Here is an 18,647-nt window from a genome sequence, read left to right as displayed (position 1 = left end):
CCACTGCGTTAACCGCGTCAGCTAAACTCTCCCACTATATTTTTTTCCTTTTGTTATAAATTCCGGAGGACAAACTTGCAAATAACAGTTTTTTTCCAGTCTACCTCTGATAGAAGCACCTCCAATTCACATTCTGTGAAGTTTCTCTTCTTGCTTTTGCCATTGCTTTTTCATTTGGTTTTGCCAAAGTGGAGTCATTACCATATTTATTAGGGGGAGGAGGCAGGGAGGGGTTTTACGCTCATGTACGTGTGCTCAGTTTCACGTTAATTCAGATGTACAAAGAGAATTTGCGTTTCATTCATTTTTACTGCATACGCACATTTACAGCTTTGTGCGTACGCAATGTTTAAGTATGAATTCAACGCAAGTCTTTGTACATGAGGCCCCTGAACTTTTTCAAATGCCGCGAGCCCACCACGATTCATGCAAGTAGAATTAACCAATCTGCTTCACACTTTGTATAGAATATACACATTTCGGTAATATTGGTAGACTAATTACCTCAGACAAACACAGCGCACCCAATCACTGCAGCGCTTTTTACTTTTCTCCATAAACCTGCATCAGAGCTGCAGCAATGGTTTGTTTGTTTGTCATCCTCTGAGGAAATAGTTGATGGTCGCTTAGTTACAGAAAGATGCCAGGGGAGCATGTTTGTCACTTCATGTCAGAATAACAACACATGTGAAAATGAGTGTGGTGGCTAGTAGCAGTGAGGAGATAGTAAATAAAAAAGTCACCAGAGTGGCTTTTTTTTTTTTTTCGTGCATCCCAGCCACTACCACCCCATTTGAAAGAGTTTTCAGCACAGAGGTAATGTAGTTATTCAACTTCACAATTTGTAATGTTGCAGTATGTATTTGAATAATGATGGTTGGTTTCTTTACTTGAAAGCTCAGATTTAATTATCATAATTTGTTTTGTTTAGAGAGTTTGAGGTTTACTGTATCATTATTATTCACACCTTAAAGTTTAGCATTTGCACTTTACCATTGCACACACTTTGTAGCATGTTATTTATCAAGTTTAAGAGTCTCTTTAACACTTTTGTTTATATTATTATAAAGAGATCAGATATTTTGTTTAAATTGATTACACGACCATCCTATTACTCAGTCAGAGACCTACAGTATAAGTACTTGGGCATTTACACTGATAGTTCTTTTACATGGAAACACACATAGAGTGGATTTGCTCTCGTTTACACCAGAGATTGTATTTTTTATGGAAGTTACATGTTTTTGGAGTTAACAAGAAGCTTATGATGCTGTTTTATAAAGCGGTTTTGGAAAGCATTGATAGATATCGCAGTATCACAGTGTGGTATCACAGTGTGGATACAAGAGATCTTTTGTACTAGCTCAGTGGGTTAACTTAACAAGAGTTTATCTAAATTAGCATTATAATTATTATAAAAACTGGATTTTGCATTCTTTTTATTGTTTGTGTTTATGGATTGTCTGCAACAATAAGGTAATGCCCATAACAAATTTCCTTTCAAGTACAATAAAGTTTTACTACTACTAAATATTTTTGTTTTTGACAATTAAAACTATACACTGAAAAAAATTATTCAAAGATGATTCCTTGGATTTACTCAATTTTTTTATGTTGAGTGGTTGTAAACTATTTATTTGGGCTAAATTTAAACAAACAAATTAAGTTGAACATTGCTCAATGTAATTTGTTTGTTTAAATTCAACACAAATAAATTGTTTGCAACAGTTTTCCATGCAACACTTTTTTCAGTGTATTTACTTAGTAATGTTGGTAAATTAAAAGAAAGTGGTTAAACAAATTTTAATGTTTCTAAATGGATTGTTAAAAAATATTCAATAATTATCGATACCAAATGATATAAAACATGATATTGTGATATTTTTTTCCAATATTGCCAAGCCCTAATGCTTACATAATTTCGAAATACTGTATTATATATTATCACTAGCTATTGTATTTTTATTATATTTTTCTTCTGGAGAAAGTCGTAATTCTTTTAGTTTGCCTGGAATTCAATATTATTACAGTCAAAAAATATTTTTTGCTACTTGTTCAAACTACTTATTTAAACTGAGCTGAATCTATAAAATTATTGAGTTTTTTAGGAGCCAACTTAACTGTTTTATGTTAAATCCACTTAAATGTGTAAAAACAATTAAGTTAACTTAATTGATTTGTGTTGGAACAGCATGAAACAATTGTGTGGAACCCAGCTCCCTTAAGAAACTATATATTTATTGTAGTGTTTGAATTTACAACCAAAGATGTTTGCCACTGCCAGGACATAAAATGTTACCTAATTTCTAACAGAAATTAAGTTATACATGTTCAGATTTTAGTGGCTTGATGTTAACATTATAACAGGACAGTTGCAAACAACATCAAGTTAGCATTCAGAAATGTATTTTGTAACACATGTAAAAATAAAAACCTTTCATTTTATCAGAAAACAACATTAACAGTCCAATCTGTAGCAGCTGTCACTGTTAAGAGTGAGGTGAAATGTTTGAAAACAACAAAGTTTTACTGTGCAGGGGACTATAATCTGTGTTTGTACTTAATTTCCTTTAGATAATCTCAGACCCAAAAAATAAATGGCTAATAAATAACATAAAACATTTTCAATGACAAAATTAACTACATTTATCAACTCAGCATTTACTTATTCCTCTCCACCATGCCAGTTGCTAAAACACACTAGATTATGTATCATCTGATATTGTAAAATAACTCTCCAAAGTCTGCAGAAGCATAACATTAACGTTACCTCATTCACTGTTTGTTTGGGTGCGTAATTTGCTGGCATCAACGGTGTGTACATCATTCAGGTGGTGCTGTACTTCATATTTGAAGAACTTAGGTGATATGAAAACTCTGCTTTGCAGTAGTGACATGTAGCTTTTGTTTTGACAACACTGTTAACTGAAAATGTCCATTTAAGAGTTCGCTACTTCTATCTACCGCCAGGACCGGTTCATGATGCGAGAGTAGCAGCGGCAGTCTTAGGCCCGCCCCAAATGCTCTCATTGGTTGAGAAGTTTGACGATGACGTTTCCTAAGCCAATACGAATCAACCACCCAGCCTCTTGTGACCTTTGGCTTCCCTAAAGCAAAAGGTCACAAGAGGTTTGGTGGTTGATTAAAAAAAATGTAATTATAACAAAATAAAACATTTAAATTACATTATATCACATTACATGCCAGAGAGCAAAACAGAAATGTATCTTTTAAACATTAACAGTTTATACAGCTTTCTTATTAGTAGATTCAGAAATCAAAGACAAATGAACAAATCTAAAAAAAAAGGTTTATGCTTACGAAATTTATATTTGTGTATGAAATATTTAGCCAGAAACATAAGATTAAATTGATTTTAAAAATCTGGATGTTTATTTTGATAGGTATATCCTTAAATAACATTTTCATATTTCAACATAACATCAGGGATTATACTATAAATATACCTAATACATTTTCCCAAACATTTTTGGTATAATCACAATTCAATTAAATTCATGTTTATTTCTATGGCGCTTTTACAATGTAGGTTGTGTCAAAGCAGCTAAACACAGAAGATTGTAGTAAATGGAAACTGTATCAGTCCAGTTTTCAGAGTTGAAGTTCTGTTCAGTTCAGTTCAGTGTGGTTTCATTTTCACTGCTGTGAGTTCAAACACTGAAAACCAAATCCATACATGCGCAGCTCCACAAGTCCCGAACCATGCAAGCCAGTGGCGACAGTGGCAAGGAACAAAACTTCAACAATTGGCGAAAGTGAAGGAAAAAAACCTTGAGAGAAACCAGGCTCAGTTGGGCACGACAATTTCTCCTCTGGCCAAACCTCTTGTGCAGAGCTGCAGTCTAGGCGTCGGAGGCTGGAGAATGCTGGACGTCCATTGTGGAGAAGCTGCAGGTCTGAGAGGTCACCGGCTGGTGTACAGGCTGGCCCTTCAAGATCAATTCCAAAAAAGGTGAGACAGATCTTCAGTTTAATGATCGCAGGAGCAATTTACATCAAAATCTTCAGGAATAAACTTTTGTAAAAAAAAAAATCTTTGTTGGACAGCACCTATTTATTATTACATAGTCCGTAAAGTAAAGTCCGTACTCTTTACCAATTATTATGACCTATACAGTATGTCTGTTCCAGTAATAGACAGCATTAGGACAAGAGATTATCTCACGCTGAAGTAGAGAGCGGATATTTTTGTTATTTGGCTTTATGGTGAATAGTAATTTAACAAAAGCGGTTTTCAGCACATTTAGATGTGGCACAACCTGGGGTTTGGTGGTTGATAATAAAGCGTTAATTTGCCCAGCATTCATTTTTTGATATACCACTGTTGTCCAATGACTTGCCCAATTAACCTACTAATTTGCCTAGTTAACATAGTTAAGCCTTTAAATTGCACTTTAAACTGGATTCTATTCTCTTACAAAATAACTAATAAAACATTATGTACCATCATCATGACAAACACAAAAGGAACACAAAAGGAATTAGTTATTATGAATAAGATAATAAAACTATTATTAAAAATGTGCTGAAACTAATCTTCTCTCCATTAAAAAGCACCACTTGGGAAATAAATAAATAAATAAATAAATAAGAAATGTATTTGCATAATAATAAGAACATAAGGAAAACATAAAAAAAATTATAAATAAAAAACTGTACATACATAAATATTATATGGCAAATATAGATTCCATAACACACACAGCATATATATACTGTAATATGCCCCCAAAAAATTGCACACACAAAACGCTGAAAAGTTATCTCTGTAATCCTATATTTGAAACATGTTTGTGTGTGTGTGTTTTGTGTGTGTGTTTGTGTCAGCTTATACTCATTCAGAAGCTCAATGTTTACGCTGCAAAACTGATTTCGAACTTTGTACCTCCAAAATCCGAATAAGTTTAAAAACAAGCATTTCTTGATCATGGCAGAGTTTTCTAGACACAAATGGAAAACACATATTTTCATTTGGCTTCTTTGTGATGTTGTGCAAGTGGGCTGTGATCCGTGTACGTGCCAGCAACATCTCAGAGCCTCTGCCAGGTAGATTAGCTCCGAGAAGCCAAGCAGAACCGCGCCTCTGATGCGCCACGGACGTATGCAAATGTGCGGCAATCGCACAAACAATTCAATCACTTTCCTCCCTTTTCTGGGGCGCATGCACAGACATGATATCTGAAGTTTCAACAAGCTTACAGCAGCTTAGAACCAGTTTTAGAACCACAGAAACTTCTCCGGCAACTTGTGTTTACAAACCGCTCATCTAACAGGCCCTCGAGAGTGAGGACGGATAAGAAACCACTCCTCAGTCTTACAGCTAAGTAGGTTTACAGCAAATATTAGTCATATCACTTAAAACGGTGGTGCGTTAATCCCCGGGACATGTTTTCAGATAAAACGCTCATCATTTAGTGGTATTGTTTAGTGGTATTCTCTAGGATCCCATCAGCAGACTTGATTGTCAGCAAATTGACCCTTCACCAGCAGTTTAATTGATAGGTGATGTGGCCATTCATATTCTGTGCCTCCTTCACTGTCCACCATTTTGTTGTAGTAGTAGAGAAAAAATGTGTTTGTATGTGACTTGCAATGCAGACAGCAGGTACCCAGAAAGTCAATTTCATTCTTTCCTGAAACCTATAGAAGTGTATGAAATGGATTTGTGTACATAGCCTCACCATCAATTGTCAATCAATGGTGCCGTCAGTCAATAGCTGAACGAATGACTTGAAAGGCAAGGAACTGAGACTGATGGACTAATCTTTTCTGTTAATTGATCAACCGGCATGACTTTAGTTAATGGAGATGGGACTTGACAAAATAACCAGTAACTTGAGGTGAAATGAAAACTTAATCTGCATAAACTGACCCAGACCCAGATAAACAATGAATGAATCTGTCCTGTCTCTTATATTTTCATGAACGCATTATAGTTTTGTTTTGTTCCACAGTTTGCGTGTGCTTGTGAGTTATGTTAGGAAATTGATTAGGGATGTCCAGATGTGATCATCTGGAAATTTGGGAATTGGGCCCGATTTCACAGATTTTATATAAATATATATATATATATATATATATATATATATATATATATATATATATATATATATATATATATATATATATATATATATATATATATATATATATATATATATATATTTTTTTTTTTTTATTAATATTAATATATATTTATATATATATATATATATATATATATATTATATATTTATATATATATATATATATATATATATATATATATATATATATATATATATATATATATATATATATATATATAAAGATATAATATATATATAAATATATATATATATATAAATATATATATATATATATATATATATACATATATATATATATACATATATATATATATAATATTTATATATATATATATATATATATAAATTTTGAATATATTTTTTTTTCAGTGTCGCTGGCAGGGATGCATTTGTTTCAGGAGTGATCACAAGGGATTCATATAAGTATTATATAGTGTAACTTTAGACACCTGTCTCATTATCTTTTGGAAAGCATCCTTCTTGTTTTTTATTCTGCGTTTCGTTTTTGCATTTGCCCATTATAATTTTATACACAATTTCAATATTTTGCTTAACGAGCATTCTTTCTATCCCCAACTGTCATACTTTAGGCGAGAAATTGATCCCATAGGCATGGTTAAGAATATTGTGTCTGAAGCTGTCACTCAAACGCAAAAGCATCTGGTCAGACGTTGACGATTACATGCATGGATTAACTGTTATGTAATTAATATCCTAAATTATTATTGTGTTAATGTATTAAAGAATAACAATGTAAAACAGTATACAGTAGTGCGAAATATAGAGAGCATTTGTCAGAATTTTGCTAGTTCATTCTTTGATTCCTCCTTTGGCCTGCCACTTTTCAGAGCCGCAGTAAACACAACATAATCAGTCATTAAGAACAACAACACCAAACTCATCCAGAGTAGGTTAGAAACGGATTAGGAATGATCAGACTGCACTGGGGCCGCCGCAGTCTCTCATGCACTTTCATAATTCAGAGATTCATCAACGGTTCCAGCGTTGCATCAATTCGCCATCCCACATTACAAAGCTTTCGCAATGCTGTTTTGTGTTCTCATTTGGAATACATTACCTCGGATGTGATGAATGCTAATTTGACAGATACCAGATTATGAGCAAATGTAAAGTTAATTTAGGAAATGCGCTTGAACAGTTTCGTTGCCCCCAAAAAACAGACAGTTTTGCATTACGTAAACAGAAAACATCCCATTTTTTCCATCTCAAAGCACTTATCAAAATATTCGATTACAACTGACAGCTGAATTAGGAATCACCTTTGTAAATACATTATGTTATCTCCCTCTTTCAGTGTGTGATGCTTTTCTCTCATAACGTCTGCCTATTTGACGTCTTCCAAATACTGTTAACGGTGTCCAGAATATATATCAGTCTCATTGCCCTGCATGATTTGGCGTACAGGCCTGAAATGCGAATGTATATATTCCGGCCGCCGCTTTTCGTTAAGCCTTAGACAGTGAAGGATTTTTTTGTGTATGTATGTGCGTGTTTATTTGCCGCTGTTCTTCACACACTGCCAAAGAGAGTGTGTAATTTGGCTGTGGGAAAAGCGGCAGAAAACAATTATGTGCACGAGGTGGCCATGAGGCAATCGGCGCAGGCTGTAATGGAGAGGACGGTTGACACATGGGCTTTATTCCGCTCTGGTATTGTTTGAATGTGGGCAAAATGACTCCACTATATTGTCAGGACCTAAAATGAATTGCCAATTATATCCGATGGCATCCCATTGGAGAGTAGGTAACATTTAAAGTGATGGATAGAGACAGGGAGGATATTTAGTGGACGCCTTTTTTATTCAGAAACGGCTCAAATTTCCACACGTTGTGAGCAAGTTAAGCCGAGGATGTGAAACAAACAGTGAACAAACAACAGCTTTCCACTGCTGTCAGAAGCCAATCGATTTTTTTGAAGCTCTAAATTTCTTATTTTTAATCCTGTGTGCGAATCTGGCACTCCCTGTTGCGTCAGGATGTTTTGCAGATCTGAACCTTTTGCTTTTCTTCTTTGAGAAATCACCGTTCTCAAATGGCAGTTGTTTGACGTCTTTGTAGCACAATTTGTGTGTTATTCACTAGGCAGTGTAGCTATAAGCTCCCTACCATGCTCTTTATATCTTCCAAGTATTCTCAGATGGTAGCAGTTCTGTTTTGGAGAGGATTTGACATCTTTGTATTTGTAAGGCTGTGTTTTTTTTTTTTTTTTAACCACTTGAGAGTCCAACTATGAACTGTACCGTGCAGTTTTGTATTTTAAAGCGGATGCTCATCATCTAGTTAACTAAGTTTCTGTTGGAATATTTCTGCACATCAGATTCATCAGTGAGAAAGAGTGTAAGTGCAGAAGCTGAGCAAGAGACTAATCCTCCCACCTCTGTTCACCCAGGGTGCAGCTGTGTGAATGAAGCTCGGCTAATAAGCAGGATCAGCCGTGTTCCATTCCAACTTATTTAAGTACATCTCCAAATGCCAAGATACTTTTTCCACATGTTCCAGATTTTTTTTTCACAATTCCTTGCTTTTTACCAGTTCTTGTGCTCACACTGTTCATTATTTATATATATATATATTTTTCAAAGTGAACATGGTTACTTGCACGGCTGATTTATGTCAGATACTACTTGTCTGGATGTGGAAATCAACCCTTTGTGGTCATTTCTGCCATTTACTTCATTTTTGGTTAGACTGTTATGTCGATAACAGTTGTTCTTCAAGAATCCTAATTAGGTCAAATCTGATGAATATTACAGTGTTGGTCATGATTCAACCCAAAATCAAAAATATGTTTTTTCATACATGTAGTAGTGTAGGTACAATATAGACCATTTTGAGGGATATAAACAAAAACAATGGTCCCAATGTATTTCCTGTTTCACTTTTTAAAATTTCTATAGCTTTCGAGAATCCAAAAAGAGCCACATATTGGTAAATAATGTTATTAGAGCTGTTTTAACATTAAGTTATGATTTAATTGCCTCTTGTTACAGTTATGAAGTTATGAGTTTGATAACAAGCAGGAAATGTTCATGGGCCAGAGACATGACCACATTGAAATGGTCTATACATACACTTCTCACTATTATTTCTAGTATGTAAACGTGCTTTTATTCAAAACATATTTGTTTTGTCTTAAGTCGCACAGTTCGTAGGTATGTTCAGCAATACATTGTAGGAGTCAAATTTATACATTTTTTCTCATGCTAAAAATAATTATAATATTTTAATGTTCCATGTAGTCAATTTTCTACAGTAAATATGTCAAATCGTATAAAATCATTAGTAATATACATTACTAAGAACTTAATTTGGACAATTTTAATGGCCTTATTTAGATTTTTTTGAAAGCTTAGATTCCAGATACTGTATTTAAATAGTTACACTCACCGGCCACTTTATTAGGTACACCTAACTAATATCTGGTTGGACTTACTAGTATCAGGTTTTGCCTTCAGAACTGCCTTAACCCTTCGTCGCATAGATTCAGCAAGCTACTGGAAATATTGCTCAGATGTTTTGGTCCAAATTGACATAATAGCAACATGCAGTTGCTGTAGATTTGTCAGCTGCACATCCATGATGCGAATCTCCCATTCCAACACATCCCAAAGGTGCTCTATTGAATTGAGTCTGGTGACTGTGGAGGCCATTTGAGTACAGTGAACTCATTGTCATGTTCAGGAAACCAGTCTGAGATGATTTGCGCTTTATCACATGACACGTTATCCTGCAGGAAGTAGCCATCAGAAGATGCACTGTGGTCATAAAGGGATGGACATGGTCAGCAGCAATAGTCAGGTAGGCTGTGGCGTTAACACGATGCTCAATTGATACTGATGGGCCCAAAGTGTGCAAAGAAAATATCCCATGCCTAAATGCATTGAGTTGCTGCCATGTGATTGGCTGATTAGAAATTTGCGTTAATGAGCTGTTGGACAAGTGTACCTAATAAAGTGGCCAGTGAGTGTATATCTCAGCCAAATATAGTCATCTCCTATAACAAATCATATTTCATTGGGAAGCTTATTTATTCAGATTTCAATTAAATTTCAACCCAGTTTACAAAAATCTACCCTTATGACTGCTTTTGTGGCCCAGATTCACATTTTCTAATACTTGTTTCTTTTACTAATGTTATTTATTCATTTATTTTACTGTTTTAGTGTATTTTTATGCAGCACATCATTTTATTTCTTACTTCTGTGTCTTTCATGTGATCTTACATTATTTTATTTTCTATATAACCTCTAGCTTGTAAAACCAGGCAGAAATTTTGACAATTCCTCAAATTTAAATACTGTGGAAAATCATACATACTTGTTCTTTTAACATATCCATCTTCTGTGTGAATACCCATACTCATTTTTGATTTTCCATCACCACTTCAAACTCTGTGACCCACACGCTGCAGGTTCCCCGAACAGCCCAGAGTCCCCTTCTTGACACATGTGACTGACTGACTGAATGAATGACAGGACAGACGCGGGGAGAATGATGCATGGTACGTCTAACCGCCCCGCAACCTTCAGGAATGGCCCGGGAAAAGCTGGGAGTCATTAACTTTTAAAGCAGGTAGGCTGAGAAAGAGAGGGGTCAGACAGACACAGGGGCCAGTGTCCATACTGCGCTCAGTGGCATATCAATCCCTCCCAAAACCCCTTTAAAACGGGTGTGACGGACAAGAGCGAGAGGGCAGGGCGCAACCCGGCAGTGGTGCTGTCATCCGCCGTGGCACAGGTGGCACAGGTGGCATTGAGGATACGGGCAGGTATGTGTGCGCATCAGTGGAACAAGAGGGTTGATTGACAGGTCTCATCAGAGACAGCCTAATGACACCCCCAACCACCAATTAAGGCTCATCAAGGTCCCCAATTGAATGTCGCTGATAAATAATGTATGCCCTCAGTAATTCCACATAATCTTGATACTGGAGAGTCAAAGGTGTATGCATTATTAATGGGGCCAAATTGGACTTTAATAACTGCCTCAGTGAATCCTACACGGTGGAGGAATTCACTTATGTTAATATGGCTTTATTATTAATGGGGTGACGCTTTTTCTAAAATGTTAACTGACTGAAGCACTCCAGAGGCAATTCCCAAGATTGACGAGTCCACCGTCCGGGAGAACTGCAGCGCTCTTATTTATTTATCGGCCTACCTGTGGTGCGTCGGCCCACACCATTAAATCAATAATTTGTTCGTCAAATCATTAGCTTGTATCATAGTGGTGCAATTACGCGGGCGGCACGTTTGGAAGACAGGGCTGTCGTTAATCGCATATTAGCTTGGCTTATTCTTAACAAACACGGATGAGCCGGTGAAGGTGGTGCTCTGGAGTTTGCTTGAAGTATTGCTGTTGCCTTAATTGACCTTTCGCAAACCTTTCCCCACTTTTTTATGTCCGACAAGCTTTCAGTATCAACCATATTGTATCACGGCTCTCTGGTCACCTGAAATGCTTGCATTATCCTCATTTGTACATGACCTTGGATAAAAATGTCAGCTAAAAGAATACATGTCTAAAGGTAAAGACGTATCCAATCATTTATTCATTTAGGATAGGATAGGATAAACTTTATTTGTCCCAGAGAGGAGATTTGTCTTGGGTAAAAAGGTGCTACAACTTTGCTCTAAGTAGACAATAAAGTAAATAAAACAAACAAAGCAGTTAAGAAGGCAACGCAGTGGCGCAGTAGGTAGTGTTGTCGCCTCACAGCAAGAAGGTCGCTGGTTCGAGCCTCGGGTTTGCATGTTCGCATGGGTTTCCTCCGGGTGCTCCGGTTTCCCCCACAGTCCAAAGACATGCGGCACAGGTGAATTGGGAAGGTTAAATTGTTCGTAGTGTATGAGTGTGTATGGATGGTTCCCAGAAATGGGTTGAGGCTGGAAGGGCATCTGCTCCGCAAAACATGTGCTGGATAAGTTGGCAGCTCATTCGCTGTGACGACCCCGGATTAATAAAGGGACTAAGCCCAAAAGACAATGAAAGAATGAAAGTAGCTAAGAACAAACAATTAAGAACATACATTGTTTACAAAATAAGACTGTATATATGAAATGTATAAAGCACAGAACACAGTCAGGTGCTAATGTACTGCAGGTGCATTGTTCTTGGTAGAGTTCAACAGTTTTATCGAGGTAGTAAGAAACGAAAGCTTCAATCTATTGGTCTTACACATTGCCATTCTCAGTCTTTTTCCTATTGGTAACAGTTTATAAAAGAGGATGTTTGGAATCAGCACTAATATTTAGTTCTGATTCCATGAGCGCACTAAATCTTCTCTTCTCATGACCGCCTGTTCATATAGAGTCTGTATGGGCTCGTATTGTTTTATTCCTATGATTTTCAGGGCTGCTTTTTAATATGAACCAATTTATTTTTCAATTGAACAGACAGATTTCCAAACCAGACTGTGATTCCATAGCGAATAAGACTTTCAAACATAGCTCGGTAAAAAACAAGCAAGATGTTGCTACCCACCCCATACAATCTCAGCCTTCTTAAAAAATATAGCCTCTGTTGTAGTTGTGTGCATAAGCTGTCAATGTGTGTTCTCCAACAAAAACACTGTCCATATAGAACCCCAGGTATTTGTTAGATGTAACTTGCTGTATCACTGTGTCTTTAATGATCACAGGCCTATATTCAGATACTCTTCTTGGGTCAAGGACCATTTCTAGTGTCTTTTTTTACATTTAAAAAAGACACAAGAAATGTCTTTTTTCCTTCGGTTAAGTACATGATTATCAAGGGTCGGCACAGTGGAATGAACTGCCAACTATTCTGGCATACGCTTTACACAGCGGATGCCCTTGCAGCCGCAACCCAGTACTGGGAAACACCTATACACTCTCTTACACTACAACCAATTTTGTTCCTCAATTCACTTATACTGCATGTCTTTGAATTATGGGGGAAACTGGATCACCTGCAGGAAACCCACGTGAACACGGTGAAAACATGCAAACTCCACACAGAAATGCCAACTGGCCCAGCCGGGACTCAAATCAGTGACCTTTTTGCTGTGAGGCGACAATGCTAACCACTGAGCCACCCCGGCATTCAATCCAGTACTAGCAAAAATGAAGCGTATTATTATTTTGGCAACAGATACTGATTTTTATTTATTTATTTTTATTGGAAAAACTGAATTTAAATAATGGATGGATGAACAAGGATATTCAGAGATCTGACCCCTGATTTATGACCTACACACACAGAAACTCCTACACACCCAAAGTTCACTCAACGATCTGCACGAACTTAACCTTTCAGGTCAAAGTTGTTCTGTAAGTGATCTGCTCAGCACTTGTATGCAAATGCAGTCTCGGAATGTGCAATTGTTACCCAATTTACCACAACGAAAAAGAGAAGCTCAAATAAATTAAAAATAAATTAGGAAGATACTCTCAATGGATTCTGCAGGCCACAGTAGTCTTCTGCCATTGGAGTTGAGCTGCAGAACAGAACTAAAGACTTCTGTCCTGTCATCGCTGTCATTTACGCGATGCATAATTCATGTGTTTGCATCTCGCATATGCATACATAACATGGAACGACGGCGGCTTGCACCATCCTGGCTTCCAACAGGGGATTTCGACTTCCTCTCCTCTACATTAAAAGCTGCCTGGTTTATATTCCACATTCCAAGTGTTGCACAAGATTACAGTATTACTGACCTTGGCTGACTGCATTCATTTTCACAGAAGAGTCTTGAAGACGAGGAGGAATGAGTCTCGCTGCTTCTGGAGAGTGGAAATACTCTCCGCGCTGTTTCTCTGGGCATCTCACCCGCCCAATGAGAGAGAGGTGAGTCATTTTGTGGCCTTGTTAGAGGAGAAAGAGAGCGAGCGAGAGAATTTGACAGGGCTATGCTGTTAATTGCTTCTTTGCAGGAGGCTTGGTCTTCACAAGGTCTCTCTCCCCCCTCCCTCCTCGGGTTCTCATTGTACAAAGACGTACAGGAGGAGAAAGCATGGCCAAAGGATTGAGCCTGCCGTGCACCTGCCCCCTGAAGCCAGCCAAACACAGGCACATACTTCAGTCCTTCTCAACGGGAGTCCTGCTCTGTGGTCACAAAACCTCGCAGATCCGTTTCTCTCCGATCCTGTTGTCTTTTTTTGAGGACGTCAGTTTGTTTACCGTTCAATCAAACTTGCTCTCGTTTTCCCGGAGGAAAAAGTTTCTTGGGAGCTCGGGAGACTTGATGAAATTCTCAGGTGTTTTATCAACACTGCGTAGATGTTTCTTCTAAATAATCCTAAGGGGACATATGAGAGACAAACAAGACAACTGTTCACAGACAATGTGACATACTGATAAATCTGTTGACGCAGTTTCGGATTTTTAAAAAAGTGACTCGTGTTCACCATGAACAAAAATGGCCATGCAAAAATAAAACATAATTAAATCTTTTTTATCCCACTGAAAGAAGTTTCTTTACTAACAAAAGCCCTAATGATAACTACCAACAATTCAATCATTTTGGCATAATGGCACTGTTGTTGTTACTGTTGTTGAAAATCTATGCAATCTATTATTTTCCATATACTAAAAGACTAAACAGACTTTATTATTATTATATTCAAGTGGATTATTGCAGTTTACGAAAAGCCTATGATCGGTAACAATATGAATATTGATGCATTACTAATATTTTGTGTATTGAAAAAGCAGAACAGGGAAAAACTGATTCTTTGCTTCATATATATATTCAACAGTTCTGTCTGGTTCTTGAATCTGATTGACTCATAGCTGTGCAATATTCTGCCAGTAACAGCACTCGTCCAACCTCTTCACCCTTCACCCTTGTGTATTACTCCACCCACATACAGCAACAAGCAGAGGACACTCTACAGTTTGACAAAAAATTGCTGCTGTTGGACAGCATAATGTACTTTTAAGGCTTTTTTTAGTCCAGAATTTAGTTGTTTAGATTGCAATTATGCAGTTTATTTATAAGGATAGTGCCTATTTCAAAATATATTTATAATTTCTGAGAGACATCGCTTTGATTCCATTAGCCTTTCTTTGAGCAAAGACGTTTCACAATGTTCATCCACAAGATGGCGACAGAGATCACATAATAATAATTTCTAACTAAAGCTGATCAAATCATTATTGAACAGGTAAATAAGATGGCATTTTATGCTGTTCAGCTTTATAATCTTAAAATATCAGCAAAACCACCTTTGATGATTTTGTCATCACTTTAGACATTACGCTAGAGAATCATTCAAACACTAGCTCTAAAGTGACGTTAGTGAATGAGCAATGGTTTCTGCTGTTCTGACCATCAGCTACAGATGTGAAGGAATGGCGGAAGAAAGTAGTTCCTCTCACAAAAAGGTTTTGAGTCTCTCCGGGTTTGATTTTCTTTTTTATAGACACGATGATGCCGTCGAACTGTTGTATATATGTATTATTATTTTTGTATTTTTTTTATTTTTAATAATTTTGAATCCTTAAAACTAATTAATGAATGGAAATGTGGAAGAAATATTAATCTTATAATAAAAATATCCCTTTAGGCCTAAATTTATGCTTTTTGCATTAACAAAATAAATAAACAAACAAGAACAAAAAATACAATGAAAAATACAAAGTGCACAAAAAGAATGGACAAGGGTTAAAGGTAATGTAATAATGTTATAAATAACCCAGCAGGCACAGGATGTCAACATGACGTCAGATTGACGTTGTACCCCAACTTCGGGGGACATTGCATTTTGGGTGGAAATGAAAATGGGGTTCATGTTAGAACCCAACGTCAGACTGACATCAGTCAGGACAAACATTGGATTTTGATCACTTTCCAACATCCAACCTAAAATCAACGTCTAATGATGTAACAGCTTGACGTTGTGTGGACGTTACCACTATGACGTCTTTCAGACATTGGATTTTGGTTGCCATACCTAACGAATAAACGCCAGTATTTGATGTCAATATGACATTGGTTTAAGATGTTGGCTCAGTATTGGATTTTGGTCACTTTCCAACACAACCTAAAATCAACCAAATATCAACATAGTTTCACGTAGTTATTGGACATCAAAATAACATTGTCCTTAGATGCTGAATTTTGGTCACTCAACATCACAACCTAAATCTAACCATATATTAACATCTTTTGATGTTGTGTGCCTGCTGGGAAAGTTCAGTTTCTCAAATTGACCAATTGAAAATTCATCATCATTTGCCTATATACTGTAGTTGCAAATGATCATTATTTGGGAGAATTATCCCTAAAACACACCATTCTAATTGAAACTTCTGAATTGGATGCTCCGTACTAACATCAGAATAATCATAAACAAATAATTCATCAAGTAAACTAAACTCTTCCAAGTCACACTTTCATACAAACAAAGCAACAACAATAAACAAAACAAGAAGTATAAAAAGTTCAGAATAAAAATGAAAGCGCCTGTAAAAAATGCAAATAAATGTGACATAAACTAACAATTCTTCCGAAAATGAACATTATTTAGTCTCCCTCACATGGTTTTAAATCTTTATGAGTTTTTTTTCTTCTGTTAAACACAAAAAAAGCTATTTTGAAGAATGCTGGTTACTGGCACACATTGACTTCCATAATTACTGTGGAAGTCAACAAGTTCCAGCAACCAGCATTCTTCAAAATACCTTCTTTAAATGTTCAGCAGAAAAAAGGAAATCATGTCAAGTGAAGGGTGAGTAAATGCTGACGCAGATTTCATTTTTGGTTGAACTATCCCTTTAAGAAGAGGGAAATAAATCAGCGCATCTAAAATAAATAGTCCAGGTCATGAGCTCACAACTAGACATGTGCTCTGGGCCAAACCATCGAATGCTGCTTTTAAAAATCTGGCTCTTTTCCTGCTGCCACAAACACCTCTCAGTGCTGCATCATGCCACGTGAAGCCCACTCAAACCAATAATAACCTGTAACCTTGGAAACGAGGCACAGGCGCCAATAATTTCAACACGTGTGCGGCTGGTGCGACATGCTCCCCGAGTGTGAAATACAACAGGGACTCCGGCATTTTGAGGACAATTTCTTTTTAAGAGCCCTCCATTTGTATTTAAATAGAGATGGGAGCTGAGGGATAGAGTGTGAGGAAGAAAAGAGGGAAAGAAAGAGGATCCATATGAACGTGTTGTGGGTAAAGAAGCGGTAAAAAACAACAACTGAATGTAGTGTCGGGAATAAAAATAGATCTGTGCATATTTATACACTGTATTGGCTCTTTATGGTCACTCAAGGCACATTTAAGAATTATTTTAGGATCCAGACCCACTGGATCCTACCCGCTGTGCCACCGCGCCAGTCATAAACAGGACGCAAAACAGGTCGCCTCACAGCAAGAAGGTCGCTGGTTCGAGCATTGGCTGGGTCAGTTGCAGTTTCTGTGTGGAGTTTGCATGTTCTCCCTGCATTCGTGTGGGTTTCCTCCAGGTGCTCCGGTTTCCCCCACAGTCCAAAGACATGTGTTACAGGTGAATTGGGTAGGCTAAATTGGCCGTACTGTATGAGTGTGTTCGGATGTTTCCCAGAGATGGGTTGCAGCTGGAAGGGCAGCCGCTGCATAAAACATGTGCTGGATAAGTTGGTGGTTCATTCTACTGTGCCGACCCCAGATTAATAAAGGGACAAAGACAGAAAAGAAAATGAATGAATAAATAGACTTTCAGTGATTTCATTTTCATCAGTTGAAATAAAAATTCTTAAATTGATTGAATTTGAGGTTTATCACCTGAAATCTGAATAAATCATTTTCCCATTTGTGCTTAGTTTGTTAGAAAAAGACATAGGTGTCAAAGCCAGTTCCTGTAGGGTCGCAGCCCTGCACAGTTTAGTTCCAACCCAGCTTCAACACACTTACAGTACCTGTAGGTTTCAAACAAGCCTGAAGGACTTAATTAGTTTGATCAGGTGTGTTTAATTAAGGTTGAAACTAAACTGTGCAGAGCTGCGGCCCTACAGAAACTGGCTTTGACACCTGTGGAATAGGACAACATTGGCTGAGATAACATGATGTTCTTAGCAATGCATGTATCTAATCAAAAATCAAAAGTTTTGATATATTCATGATATTAAATTTCCAAAATGTCTTCATGGAACATTCCAATGATTTTCGGCATAAGAGAAAAATGTATCATTTTGGCCAATACATTGTATTTTTTGAACATACCTGTTCAACATACTGTACACATTCAGAAATAAAGGTACGTGATCTGTCACTGGGGTGGTACCTTTTTGAAAGGTACAAATTTGTATATAAAAGGTCCATATTAATACCTCAAGGGTACATATTAGTACCTAAAAAGTACAAAAGTCTTTCTCTTAAAGTTTGTAGGTACTAATATATACTTTTGATGTACCATTATGGACCCTTCAAGTACAAACATGCACCTTTTGAAAAGGTACCACCCCAGAGACAGCTCGCGTACCTTTATTTCTGAGAGTTTCTGTAGTCCAGACAGGGTCATATATTGCAATGGATCCTTTTTACAAGACTGTTATGATGCT

This window comes from Danio aesculapii, chromosome 21 (genome assembly GCF_903798145.1).
Source record: "Danio aesculapii chromosome 21, fDanAes4.1, whole genome shotgun sequence".
In the NCBI taxonomy this organism is placed as follows: Eukaryota; Metazoa; Chordata; class Actinopteri; order Cypriniformes; family Danionidae; genus Danio; species Danio aesculapii.
This window is presented reverse-complemented; position numbering follows the sequence as displayed.